At 39.9% G+C, this 12,860-nt stretch overlaps 1 long non-coding RNA gene across 3 annotated transcripts in view; it reads left to right on the top strand.

The window, feature by feature from the left end:
* LOC116644102 overlaps window positions 1–10,337 on the top strand; it is a 31,750-nt gene extending 21,413 nt beyond the window's left edge. For 2 of the 3 annotated variants that reach the window (XR_004301699.1, XR_004301697.1), the window contains exons 5-6: window positions 3,082–3,171; window positions 8,756–10,337. This is a non-coding gene — a long non-coding RNA (uncharacterized LOC116644102). The remainder of the gene's footprint in view (window positions 1–3,081; window positions 3,172–8,755) is intronic. The other variant, XR_004301698.1, reaches the window with a different exon arrangement.
* The last annotated feature ends 2,523 nt before the right edge of the window (window positions 10,338–12,860 follow it).

Genomic DNA, 12,860 nt, shown 5'->3' with positions numbered 1-12,860 from the left:
GTTGAATCTCAGATCTGTACCTCTGAAACAAATAATGCAATATATGTTAAGAAAGAAAAAAAGAAGAAGAAGAATGTAGCAGGAGGGGAAGAATGAAGGGGGGGAAATCGGAGGGGGAGAAGAACCATGAGAGACGATGGACTCTGAAAAACAAACTGAGGGTTCTAGAGGGGAGGGGGTTGGGAGGATGGGTTAGCCTGGTGATGGGTATTGAGGAGGGCACGTTCTGCATGGAGCACTGGGTGTTATGCACAAACAATGAATCATGGAACACTATATCTAAAACTAATGATGTAATGTATGGGGATTAACATAACAATAAAAAAAATAAAAAAAAAGAATCTGAATACAATGGGGTAAGACCTGCTGAAGCAGGCTAGGGGAGAGATAATGATGCACATATAAGATGTCAGAAAAAGGAAAGACTATACCTTTCCCTGGAAAGCAGTCTTTCTACTGTGAAATAAATACTTTGTAGTTTGTATAATGGGAATGAGTTCTTGGTACCATTTTTCTTGGTTATCCACATAAATAAGATTTGTGTTCTGAGGATAAAATATGGTGCATTTTTTTAACTCTAATATAATAATCAGTAGCAAAGACTCTGGAAACAGACTTCTTGGGTTTGGAATACTGCTTCATCATTTACTAGCTCTGTGACTTCATGAAAATAACCGTGACCCTATGCCTCTATTTCCTCATACATAAAAATATTCTTCTTAAAGTTTGTTACAGTCTTAAATGGGTTGATAGTCCTTAACGTAGTACCTGGCACATAGTAATAAACATTAGTTGTATTGTTATTATTATTATTATTAGTAGTAGTAGTAGTAGTTGTTGTTGTTGTCATTGAATTAATAATAACACACCATAGTAAGCACAGACTAATGCCCACTTAGCAGGTTTGTAATGGATATTGTCTCTCTTCTGTAATTATGCTCTCTCCCTTATCCATTGTCATGTCTTAGAGGACTGGGGCCATCTCTCATCTTTAAAAAAATTGTTTTGGCGCACCTGGGTGGCTCAGTTGTTAAGCGTCTGCCTTCGGCTCAGGTCATGATCCTGGGGTCCTGGGATCGAGTCCCGCATTGGGCTCCCTGCTCAGCGGGAAACCTGCTTCTCCCTCTCCCACTCCCCCTGCTTGTGGTCCCTCTCTCGCTGTGTCTCTCTCTGTCAAACAAATAAATCTTTTTTTTTTTTTTTTTTTAAAGATTTTATTTATTTATTTGACAGAGAGAGAGAGAGACAGCGAGAGAGAGAAGGGAACACAAGCAGGGGAAGTGGGAGAGGGAGAAGCAGGCTTCCCGCCGAGCAGGGAGCCCGATGTGGGGCTCGATCCCAGGACGCTGGGATCATGACCTGAGCCGAAGGCAAGATGCTTAACGACTGAGCCACCCAGGCGCCCCAAACAAATAAATCTTTTAAAAAAAATTTTTAAAAATTGTTTTTGTTCTTTTTTTCTATATATCCCTTACAGCATTTATAACTATTCACTCAGTAAATACTTACTAAATTCTTGCTATGTGATTTTGGGTTTGAGTTTGGTTTGGGTTTTTTTTTTTTTTTTTTTGGCCTTTTCTTGGTCCATAAAAGCAAATAATACCTCTGTTCTTGTGCATCAATGTGATAAAATATCAAATACCTATTAAATGTATTATTGATCTGTATTTAATGACTTAGAAAATGTATGCAGCAAAGTAAAAGGTAAAAACATAAATTTTTAAAATAGTAAGATTTTAAGTTCCATGAGGGTAGAAATTTTTGTCTGTTGTGTTCTCTATTTATCTAACAGGGCATCTGGTACATAATAGGGGCTCAGTATACTTTATTGAATATGTTTCTATTTTTGTAAAAGAAAAGAAAGAAAATGTAAAAAAAAATTAGAAAGGTAAGATTAAAATATTATTATTGATTATGACTGTTTTAACTATCATTTAAATTGTGGTTTTTTGATATTTCTTCTATGAATATATGCTACTTTTATAACTTAAAAAATATTTTAAACCGAATCAAAAATGATCATGAACCTTATAAGCTTCGTTATGCTTAATTCTAGGCATCTAGATTTCACAAAAAAAAAAAAAAAAAAAAAATCTCTACCAACTTGTGTTGGTAGATAGTTTTGATGACAAAGGTGGTAAGAAGATCACTTTGTGTTTTTTCTTCTGATTGTATGATAGTGGATGCAACCAAGCCTTTCCTCATCAGTTTTTTTTTTTTTTAATTAGAAAAGAGACAGATATTGGGGTGCCTGGGTGGCTCAGTTGGTTAAGCATCTGCCTTCGGCTCAGGTCATGATCCCAGGGTCTTGGGATTGAGCCCCTCATCAGCTCCCTGCTCAGTGGGGAGCGTCAAATAAATAAATAAAATCTTAAAAAAGAAAAAAAGAGACAGATATGGAGGTACTTGCACCAACAAGACTATATACTATATACTAGACATTCTGGTGACCTGTAAGTCCAACAAAGAAAACATATATCTCAATTTAAATCTCAGACATTAGCTTGATCTGGATATTCATCTACGTGTACATATTCATATACGTGCACACACACATAGAACATGCACATCCTGAGCCATATGAATACATAGTGAGTCAAGCACCCATATTCTACCTGTAACTCCTCACCCATGAAGGTGAGTCATTAGAAAGTCTTGCATGGCCGTGGAAAAGAACTTTGATGATTGCATTGCTTAAATGAAAGGCAACCACGGACAAAGGGAAAGAGAAAGAGAAGACAGAACCGACAGAGGTTGAGGTACAGAGAGCTGGAGAAGGGAAAAGACCCCAAAGACTATGATAGAACCAGAGGGAGAGAGAGAGAGAAGCAGGAGGGAGTGAGAGAGAGGTAGAGGGAAAGAGGCTATGTCAGAAACATGAAGACCCAGAGATCCAAAGAGAGAATCACAGGCAGAGTGAGGAACTGAGGGAAGCCAATGACAGTGGAAAACTTGTAATTCATCAATGTTTTTAAAATTCCTAGAGTGGAACTTGATCTTAACACTCACTAGAACATTTCCTACAGATAAGTTTTTTTTTTTTTTTAAGTTTTAGTATAAGTTCTAAATTTTTTTTCATAGATACCATCTCTTACTACTAAAGGACCTGAAATGTACACCCGATTGCACGGCACAGGGGAAACCAACAGCCACCTCAGTCCCCTTTTGAAGGTATGCGCATGTGGCTTCTGACGTTACAAAGAGAGGGTACTTCAATTTTTTTTTTTTTTCTCTTGGCTGGGAATGGGTTTTCCTTTTGAAACCGTATTCACCCTTGTGGTTAGATTTCTAGGCAGCCCCCAAAAGCCTTGGGTCCTTGTATTAGAGCTTATGTTGTAATTTAGATGTTGAATGGGTTAGATAATTTTACAGGCTCATCTGAGCATAAAACTAGAATTAGTAAACTGTACATTTGAGGAGATATGGGGGCACCAAAAACTTGGATACATTTGCTTTCTTTTTTGACTCTGCAGACATTCCACAAAGGTAGTTGGTAGCTACCCAACCACATATACCTGGTTCTTAATGGGGAAAAAAAAAAAGTGATTTAGGAACTTTTTTTTCTATTTGAAGAAACTGGTCCAGGTCCATCACTGTGTATTTTTGCTGTCTTTAAAAGCTACATTTTGGTTAGTGGGGCTGCATAAAGGATATACTCAACTAACAGTACATTTTGTAAGACACATTTGGAACATGAGACCATCACTCAGTATGCAGGGGTGGGCAGACTATGTCCCCTGGGACAAATTTGGTTTGCTACCTGTTCTTCAAAGTAAAGTTTTATGGGAACACAGCCTCATTCATCTGTTTCTGTATATCATCTGTAGCTATTTTTGTGATGCACCCGGCAGAGTTGAGTAGCTCTAACAGCGAGCATAGTCCTGCTGCACCAAAAATATTTCCTATCTGGCCCTTTTTAAGAAAAGCTTGCTAACTGCTGGGCTAGATCATGGGGAGGAAACTTTTATCCATCCCTCTTATACTTGTCTATGCTGTTTTGATTTTTTTTTTTTGCCACGTGTATGTATTCCCTTTGTAATAAAGCTATTAAAAAAAAAAACTATAAAAACATCTCAGATGACTGTGCTACATGCTAAGATGCTTTGCCCCTGAGGTTATATACACATAGAGGAAGAAGTAGCCAGCTATATAGACATAAAAAATGCAATTTAGAGTCGTAAGTGCATAGTAAATATAATCAAGATTTGTGCAAAGTCCTGTGAGGATTTTGGGAGGGGGGAAGGAGTGACTTTATAAGGAATTAATATTTGAGCTAGCCTTTATTATTTTTTTTTTAAGATTTTATTTATTTATTTGACAGAGAGAGAGACAGCGAGAGAGGGAACACAAGCAGGGGGAGTGGGAGAGGGAGAAGCAGGCTTCCCACCGAGGAAGGAGCCCGATGTGGGGCTGGATCCCAGGACCCTGGGATCATGACCTGAGCCGAAGGCAGACGCTTAATGACTGAGCCACCCAGGCACCCCTTGAGCTGGCCTTTTAAACAAGATTAGGGATTTGCCAACCCAGGGACTGTTGGGAGAGGAAAGGATCTGTGTAGCCAGTTTTTCCTCCCTTTCATGAGAATTAGGTCCACCTTGTGGTTCTTCATACATTTAACAGGATATGACCCGTCATTCTTCCTTTTTAGTCTCGTCTGTGTCCGTGCCATTTGGGGCTCAGTTACCAGTCCTCAAATACCATCTTTGGTTTCCTTTTTCCCTTTGAGCATCACGTCTCTGACTGGACCAAAGACTCTGAGCTCCCAAACACAGGTGCTCTCTCCTCTCTTCACAGTAGTTTCACTAGCGCGGTTGTGATGAGCTTTCTTTCCCTTTGATATTTGTCCTGTTGTTCCTCTTATACAAGGTGGGAATGAGTGACTGTCATTTTCTTGGGCATGGGGCCTGAACCAGAGTGGCTGTTGGGGTGCATTATGACAAGTCCGTTGTCATTTTCTATTAGTGCAGTATTGTTACCCTGGAAAGTGTGATAATAGGCGAAGGAGGGATTGACATCATTATTATCTACAGTCTACCTGTTACACACATATAAATGTGAGGGGCTGTGTACCTCAAGTAGGTATTCTTCCCTCTTGGTTTTAACCTTACCAGCTTTCTCAGAACTGCTCCCAAAGAAGAAAGTTAACTCTTATCAGACTTCGTAAAAATTGTTTTTTCTCCAGTGACTCCTATCCATCTCTTCTTTCCACCATGGAATTTTTTTAAGTAAGTATACATTAAAAAGTGTCCACATCATTACTGCACTGCTTGTAGGATTTTCATAAATGAACACACCTGCGTAGCCAGTACTGTGGTCAGGAAGAGAACATGAGGAGCTCCCCAGAGGCCTGGCTCGTACCCCTTTATAGTTAGTTCTTCCCCTGGGATAACCCCGTTTTGACTTCAAATAACACAGGTTGGTTTTACTTGGTTTTATACTTCATGTAAAGTTTGTATAAATGGAATCTAATTCTAAGTCCTTTTTTTATACCTGTGTTTTTTGTTCAGTATTACGTTTTTGAATTTCTTCCATATTGTATTTACTTGTGAATTATCTAAACTATATAATTTGAAATGAATATGAGTCATTCTTCTATAAATATTCTCTTCTGTGTCTTTTGGTGAACATTTAGACCCATCTCCAATTCTGAGGACAGTTATGTTCAGCTTTAGTAGATACTGCCAAATATTTTTACAAAGTAATTGTACCAAATGATACTTCCATCAGCAGGGAATAAGAGTTTTGGTGATTACACATATACATGGAAAAAAGATTTTCCATCTTTTTTATTTTATCTATCCTTTGATTATGGAATATTGTCACATTGATTTTATTAAGTATTTCCCTGATTACTGCTAAGGTTAGTTGTTCATTTGGATATCAGTATCTCTTTTGGCAAATTATTTGTTCAAATCTTTTGAATTTTATTCTGTTTCCTGTCTTTTTCACATTGATTTTTGGGAGTTTTTGGTTTTTGTTGTTATATATCTCAGCTGGCTGAGTCATTTGTCATATATACGTATATTTTCCTATATATGATTTAACTTTTCACTATCCTAGTGGTGTGTCTTATAATGTACAGAGGTTCTTGACTGTAATTTATTCCTGCATAATTATTGCTGCTCAGAACTTTTGAGTTACTGGTTTCATTATAAATTCATCAACTTTTCGTGGTAACACAGAGATGAGCTGCCACTCTTGAATCCTTGTATCATCGGACCATCTTTTTGAAGTTCCCTGAATGAGGTATACATTATTCGTTCAAATGGTCAAGGAAAGTATGTGAATCTAGGCTGCTGTAATCCTTAAATGAGTTATGTCGAGAGAACTGAATTGGTGAATAACCTGAGCTCCAGTCACGATTGCTCAGCCAGGTATATCCTGAGTCTACTACTAATGGAATCATTTTTGTGCTTTTCCACCCTTTCTTGAAGTATCCTAGTGTGACTCAGTTCTCATTAAAGACTATAAGATGTACATGTTAATTTCATGGCAAAGAGAACTTTTTATGTTAAAAAGTTAAATTTTGGGAATCATTCAAAATTTTCTTCCCCACCCCAATAAACTTTCATTCTTCTATACTAACAAGTGTCCTAGGGATTTTATGAAGTGAGAGGGTCATTTATTCAATCTGTAATGAATTAATAAGTGAATGAGACACGAAGGCTGCCCCTTCATTGTTGATTTATTTTTCTCTCACATCTTGCTTCATCAAAGTTATCCTTTATTTAAGCATCTCAGGAAAGAACTGAAGATTAGGATTGGGTCTTGATGTGGGAGACTGAGAGGGTGCAAAATGGTGTATAAAGAGCATAGAGAATGTGTGACTGATCGTCAGTGATTTGTCCAGTGCCTCACAGCAATGACCTTTAATGCTCCATTTCCACTGGATGTTATGAATGTGGCTAATGGAAAAACCTAATTAGGAAACACTCTAAACCGACTCTGTAGAAAGCATGACTTTTGATTGAATTGGTGAGTTTCTATTAATAGTAATAGTCAACTGAAAGTATTAGAGCTTTTTAAGTAATAGCAGGGACTTTCTTTCACTGATGAACTTTAACAGAATCCCAAAAAGTATTATTTTCTATTTCAGAATGTATGGTGAGGTCATCCCAAGAGTTGGCACCTCTATATCCCCAGAGTGTCTGCCAGTGAATCTCTTGCCATTCTAGCATGAGTAGTTGGCTTCCAGTTCAAGTCCAATTCTTCTGAAAACAGAACTGCTGTTTTACACTGTCTTGGCATTATAGAATTCCTTGTACTGCTGACTTCAGAATTTTGCTGAAACCATCCCCATGAAATTGGTAATTCATTAAGTGCCAAGGGCTGGCTGAGTTCATTCCTATCACATTGACTGTTTTTGTGTGGTATATATTCATTCTCTCTCAGTATCTGTGTATCTATGTATCTATCTCCAGAGCCTCATTTTATTTTCTTAAAAGATTTTATTTATTTATTTGAGAGAGAGAATGAGAGAGACATGAGAGGGGGGAGGGTCAAAGGGAGAAGCAGACTCCCTGCCGAGCAGGGAGCCCAATGCGGGACTCGATCCTGGGACTCCGGGATCATGACCTGAGCCGAAGGCAGTCGCTCAGCCAACTGAGCCACCCGGGCACCCTCCAGAGACTCATTTTAATTAAAAGATGGATCTGTTCTATTCCTTTTGGAAGGGCTTTCCTCCACCAATTTCACTTAGTCCATGGGTTTTGGGTTCCTCGGATCTATGAGAAGGTAACATGGAAACCAAACCTTAGAGAAACCAACTTGTTTCCTTAAGAAGGACATTATTGTCATGAAAAGTGATTGCAAACATCAGTAAAATTATATGAGGGAGAGTAAAACATCTCATTACTGTAGAGTCAGGCTTATCCCCTTTATGAGCTCCATTTAATTCATTATTAAAGGCTAGGACATTTCAAAAAATTTTATCAGCCTTCTGTTAAGGTCAAAGTGGTAAGATTCACATTTACATGTTTTATAAATTGTGTTATTTCAAGGACTCTCTCTTTCATTTGAGGAGGCAAACTGAAATGTGAAGTGGAGGGGCCTGGGCTGAGTCAGAAGGTGTGCTCCTTCTTTCTCTGCTGTTACCTGGCTCTGTGACCTCAAATATGGTGCTTAGTTTCCATAAGTAAGGAGATAAAAATACTGTTTACAAAGTTGGTTGTGAGGGATCTGTAAGTTAGGAGAATGGCTGATGTGGTGAGGGCCTGACTCACTGTAGGTGTCCAGTGAATGTTTGGCTCAACATCTACATCAATCTTTTCTAAGACATTTGTTCAGGAAGTTTCATGAAATGCCAGTGGTTGTGATTTGTGAGCACTGGTCCAGGATATTCTTGGGCTAGGGGACCATCGTCTGACCTCATCCTGGAATATTAGAGTGTTTTAGTGCTTTCTGTGTGGCTTTTGAACAAGTTTCATAACTTTCCTTGACCATTTCATTCTCTCATCTGGACTACTAGCACAACATCGCAGTCCAGTGTAACTTGGGCTCTGAGTGAGACTGCTCGAGTCTTGATCTCAGCTCTACTATTTAATAAATAGCAAGTATAGTCCAAAACATTGGACAGGTTGCAGAAGCTTCTCTGTGCCTCTTTCCTTATCTGTTAAATAAGCATAATCATAATAGCCACCTCATACGGTCTCCAAGAGGCTCATGTGAACCAATACATGGAAAATGTTCTAGAGAGTACCTGTCACATGATACGTGCTCAATAAATGTTAATTGAATGATTTTTATTTCTTCCTAGTCCTCGCTTGAATGAAATCACCCATCATGGAAATCAGAACGCTGAGTACACTGTTAATGCACTGTTAATGCCACGGCAGTTCTCTGAAGAAAAAGAAAATGTGTCTAATGCTCCCGGTTTTATTTCATCTGAATTTTTCTCTCTCCCCCCAAACCCTGATTTCTCTTTGCGGCAGAGCAGCAATAAAAACAACAATGACAACTCCAGTCTGAGGCCAAACTGCCAGAAACCAAGGATGAAAAAGATATCCCCTCCTCCCTAGTGTTCTTCTGTGCCCTTGGGCTTGCTTATGCTTTACATATTTCCTCAGGAGCAATGTAGCTGTGAGTAGAGTTCTTCCTGGAAACAGAGGCAGAAGGTTCCTGCTTCCCTTATGGCAGGCTCATGTTCTCACTCAGGGAATCAAGCATTTCATCCCCTTCCTGTTTCAGCGGTTCCCACCCCCAGCCTCAGACCAACTCAAGACACGTAGGGCTGCTACCTGGGAGAGTCTCCCTGAGCCCCATGAGAGAGTTCAGAGTGCCTCTCGGACAACAAAACTTTGGATTGGACTATGACTTCAGCTGTGACTTTTTTTCCTGGCAAACTCTGTGTTGGGTGACACAAGAAGATGCCCTCTGAAGAGTATAATCCAGTCACAAAGGCCAAAGGTTGAGGGGAAGTTGCCATTTTTCCTTGTCGTTTACCCATCAAGGGTCTGTCTCCCTGAATCTTTGAGTTCTTGGTATCCTAGCTTTGGACAGCTGCCCTGGTATTTGAGTGTGTGTATACCAGGGCTATGAGCACTGGTTTGAAGTTTGTAGTTCTGCCACTCTAGCTGTATGATTCAGGGCCTTCAGTTAATCTCTCTGAGCTTCAAATTCCTCTTCTGTGTGATGGGAGTAGTCATGCCTGTCCTGCCTGCTTGATCAAATAAAATCCCAGCTTTGTGCATCTGAAAACTTGGGGTCCCAGAGCTGGGTAGAAAGCTTACATGTTACCTCACACAGCCTTTGTCTGCTTCAAACATCTACCCCTTACTGGCACCCTGGAGAAGTGATCCTCCAGCTTCAGACTGAGCTTTGGCTGGGGAGCTGCCCTCCTCTGAAGCTCCAGTTGTTAGAACGGTCTGCCATGGCCTGGGCTGAAATCTGAACCCTCCAGTAACTTTCACCTGCTAGTTTCTGTTTCACCTCTGGACTCAACAATACATTTTACCCCAAAGTATTCTATATATTGAAGACTACCGTAAAAAGTCCCACCACAGATTTTTTTAACTAGTTATCAAATCATCTTTTCAGCTCCTTTGCCTGCTCTGCCCTTGGAGTTCTGGTCTAGATTGACTGCATAGAACAGGACATGGTGCAGGGTGGTCTGATTCTAAGGGATCCTTGTGACATCAGTTATAAAACTTTCCCTGGAGTTCCCTGGGGGCAGGTGTTATTATTACTAATGGCAGGTGTCCCCACACATAGTGGGGATGCACAAATCCTAGAGCCATAATTGGAAACACATGCTTCTTAACATGCTTTAAATTATTTTATTTAACTTGGAAGTTTTCTCCCTTCTATCACCTTGAATTATTTTTTATTCTGAACAATATTAGAGATATATCAAATTTTAGTAAAAAAAAAAAAGAGAGAGGGGCGCCTGGGTGGCTCAGTCATTAAGCGTCTGCCTTTGGCTCAGGTCATGATCCCAGGGTCCTGGGATCGAGCCCTGAATCGGGCTCCCTGCTCAGCAGGTGCTTCTCCCTCTCCCCCTGCTTGTGTTCCCTCTCTCGCTGTGTCTCTCTCTGTCAAATAAATAAATCTTAAAAAAAAGAGAGAGAGACCTAGAGAACAAATTTAAGGAATAAAATGGAAGTCATTTGTAACCCATCTATTTGTAAGAAAATAAAATTATATTTTTATACCTCATACCTTGGTCGTGCATATATGCGTTTATGTGTAATTGTTGAAATTATGCAACACATGATTCTGTGGTTCTACATTTTGCTGTCTTACTGAATATTATGTTCTTTTCTAGTGCCATTACCAATTATTTATAAGTGTTATCATTATAATGGTTGTATCATAATATTCTATTGAATGAATGCTCTATAATTTACTTAATGAATTACACCCTATTGTAATCCTTAATTTGCATTCTCCTAGTTCTTAGGAGCTTCAGGGCTGTTCTCTTTGAGAAATGGAAATTTGGGAAAAGGCAATACCTCTAGATTCCTGCAGAAGGATTACCCCCTGTAATCCCTTCACCCCATTCTTCTTTTCCTAAGTGGGCAGAGTTAACAGGACATACAGACCAGATCCTATTAGAGCTGGAAAGGTGAAAAAAATGGGTTGATTTGTGTGTAGGTGTGGGTGTATGTGTGCAATTCACAAATTCAAATGTAAAATGCTATACTGGGGATTTATCTGATTAACAAGAGGTTTGGGTTTGTTTCATTTACTTATACAAATTGGGTCCACCAAGGGCTTGAGTGGCCTCTTTCCTCCATAGGAAGGCTTTACCTTTCTTGATGAAGGAAATCAAGGAAGTTCAAGTATCAAGAAATTGTTCTTTAATGTCAGGAAGAATGCACTTGAACTCCCAGCTGGAAATCCAAGAATCCCAAATATGTTTTCCACTGCCATAACCTGGGGCTCCCTTTCTCGCTAGAGCATAGCCCTGGCAGCATGAAGGCTCCACTTCCATATAATCAGCTCAGTCATCTGGGGTAATTGTTTAGGGGGCAATACCCCACGTCTCTGCAGACATAGACCAGTCACCAAAATAGCAAACTAGAAATCTGTGTCTTTTACAAAATCCCCAAGCAAATTTTGTCAGGTAAATTTAAGAAATGGATCATGACCCATTTCTAGGCTATCAACTTAGCCTGAAAAACAGTTGCCCTACACCTGTATTTCCAAGGAGTATCAATGTCTTAGATACCAGGCTTTACTTAATGAATTGTTTCATCTTTAGAGACTATCAAAATCACATGACTGGAAAGGAGTAGCTTCATAAACCTATATCAAGGCTGATGGAAGGGGTTTTCTCCAGTATAGAAGTGATCATTTTTGAAAGAAGCATCCTACTTCTCCCCAAAGGGATTGCCACTAATAGAGAACCAGCTGCTCCCTCCATCATGGGCCAATACCACCCTTGTGGAATGGATACAAACTGTGTTATCACCTATGGGGACTGGCTGATTTGAGGCAGTAGCATATGGTTGACTGTTAAAATAAAACCAAACAGAAAATTGTGGTTGCTTAGCCTCAGTAAAATCCTCAAGAGCCAATACAAACGACTAAGCCCAGACACAGCCTCACTCCATCTGTGCTTTTATCTCCAGCCCAGAGGAACAACCTTACTGGGCTTGGTGTGCTGGGATGCTTCCAACACACCGTCCAGACATTCCTGTGGGCACAGGTTTCTGTTTGTGCAGATGAGAAACTACTGATTGTGTATCTCATGTGCCTATCAGGAAGGTGAAAAATCACCTCGCAAGATGACCTGGTCCCAGGAGTGAGGGTGTCTGTATCTGGGGGATGGGTCCTCATAGTGGTAGGCTGCAGTAAAAAGGAGTAAAAGTTCCAGGTTCTTCCCTTTCCCATGGTATAATTTCAACAACCAGGGAAACCAGGTCTTTAAACCTCTAACTTTGGTCCTAACACTGACAAAAATAATAGATAAGAATTATCTTATGAAAAAGCATGAAAGGGAGAAAGTATGGGAAGGAGGGGTGGGAGAGAGGTATGACCAGCTTTCTCTACTCTCCACATTTAAAAATATTCCAAAGTGTGAGCGGCTTGAAAATAAGAATAGCTTCTCTTTTCTTTGCTGGGGCACCTGCAAGAGGCATGCATGTTTTTTGTTCCATCGGTGTGGGGTTGTTAGATTTTGTGGACAGGAGCTATAGGTGCTTGGCTTCCAGCAGAGCAGGAACCATAGTAAAGTGGGGCACCCCTCCCTTGAAGAGTTGTTCCCTACAAGAAATGCAGATGAGAGCAAGATGGCGGAGGAGTAGGAGACCTGGATTTCGTCTCCTCTCAGGAATTCAGCTGGATAGGGATCAAACCATTCTGAACACCTACAAACTCAACAGGAGATCAAAGAAAAGAAGAGCAACAACTCTCTGAAC

Source organism: Phoca vitulina, unplaced genomic scaffold (assembly GCF_004348235.1).
Source record: "Phoca vitulina isolate PV1807 unplaced genomic scaffold, GSC_HSeal_1.0 scaffold28, whole genome shotgun sequence".
Classification (NCBI taxonomy): domain Eukaryota; kingdom Metazoa; phylum Chordata; class Mammalia; order Carnivora; family Phocidae; genus Phoca; species Phoca vitulina.
The sequence above is the reverse complement of the archived record's forward strand: the minus strand, read 5'-3'. Positions and strand labels throughout refer to the sequence as shown.